The following is a 1,673-nucleotide window of genomic DNA, read 5'->3' as shown; positions in this document are numbered from 1 at the left end:
TGCCAGCTATACTGCCATTTTGCAAATCAGAGAGCAAAAGCACAATGATCGTAAAAATCTACAGGGAACAAGTGAGAAAACTCACAGAAACATTCACTAGTCCATAAGAAACTGGATATATGTGGACGTGCTTTTACTATCATCATTTTATTTACTTGAGTTTAAACATCTTGGCGTTTGTGGAGATTTTACAGTACCAGGGAGATGGGTGTGGACTTGGAGTCAACAGCCCCAGTGTTCTAGTACCAGCTGCCACTTACTGGCTGTGAGGCTTAAATGAGAAGGAGGAAGAGGGACACTAAGCCTCCTCCCCAGGTATGAGTATTCTTACCTGTAAAAAGGAACAGCAAGATTAAAAAAAGAAAGAAAGAAAATTAGAAGAGGTAAAATTTACACACATCAAGTGTGCATGCGTGCCCCAAATCCCAAAATGAGGAGAGATGGAAGAAAAGGGATTACAGGGTGACCAGGGTGCTTTCACAATTAATTAATTAATTAATTTCTTTTCTTTCTTCTTTTTTCTTTTCTTCTTTCCTTTGTTCTTTCTTTCTTTCTTTTCTTTTCCTTCCTTCCTTCCTTCCTTCCTACCTTCCTTCCTTCCTTCCTTCCTTTCTTTCTCTTTCTTCCCTCCTCCCTTCTTTCCCCCCTTCCTTTCTCCTTCCCTCCCTCTCTTCCTCCCCCTCTCTATCTTCCCCTGGTGAGCACACGCCTCCTCTGTCAATCTTTTTTTTTTTTTAAAGATAAAGGAACAATAGGGGCTAGATATTAGAGGCAGTGGTTAAATATAATGCTCTGTAAGGCAATTCTTCCTGGGAAGGTTCCCAGTTCAAGTCCAGAGGTCTCCCTGAGTGTGCCAGGCACACGCTTGCCCAAGATCCAGAGCAGGCTGAAGGCCAGGGGTAGATCAAGACCCTTTTGAGGCTGCTGCTCTCATAAAATTACTGTAGGGATTAACTGAGATAGTACATGTAATCTGTTGTTAGACACTCTATCTAGGAGCCAGCAGATTGTGTAGTGGTTAAGGTGATGGACTCCCACATGGCTGAGGTTTGAGTCCAGGCCCAGACAGCTTGAAACCCACGCTGGGTGCATGTGTGTTCATGCATGCCCAAAATCCCAAGAGGAGAATAGAAGTGAAAGGATTGCACTGTGGCCATCCCCCTGGGGAGTGATTTCTCACTTTCTCTCTCTCTCTGTCTCTCTGACTCTCTAGTGAGTCCTAAAACAAAAATCTCTCTTAAAGAAAGAAAGAAAGAAGCTCTATTTAAACTATATAGTGGGTGGCACCTACTAAAAATTCAATTAATTCCTCCTAGTTTTCTATGCATTGCAAACACCATCATAAGCAAGACTGAGGGAAGTTAAAATACTAGGGGAAAAAACCTGTGTATTTCAAAACATTAAATCCTATTCCTTCAACAGATAGTTCTATTAATAGAAAACTACTTTTAAACATTTCTTAAATTGTTCTTTTAAAATAAATTCTATCTGGGACCAGCAGTTGATATAATGGCTATGTCGCTGGACTCCCATGTGGTTGACCAGGGTTTGAGTCCCAGACCCAGTGACTTAAACTCACGCTAGGCGTGTGTGCGTGTGTGTCCAAGAGCCCGAGAGGAGAATGGAGGAGAAAGGACTGCGGCATGGTCATCCCACCCGGGGGGGGGGGGGGG

This window comes from Tupaia chinensis, unplaced genomic scaffold (genome assembly GCF_000334495.1).
Source record: "Tupaia chinensis unplaced genomic scaffold, TupChi_1.0 Scaffold000028_1, whole genome shotgun sequence".
Lineage (NCBI taxonomy): Eukaryota > Metazoa > Chordata > Mammalia > Scandentia > Tupaiidae > Tupaia > Tupaia belangeri.
The sequence above is the reverse complement of the archived record's forward strand: the minus strand, read 5'-3'. Positions refer to the sequence as shown.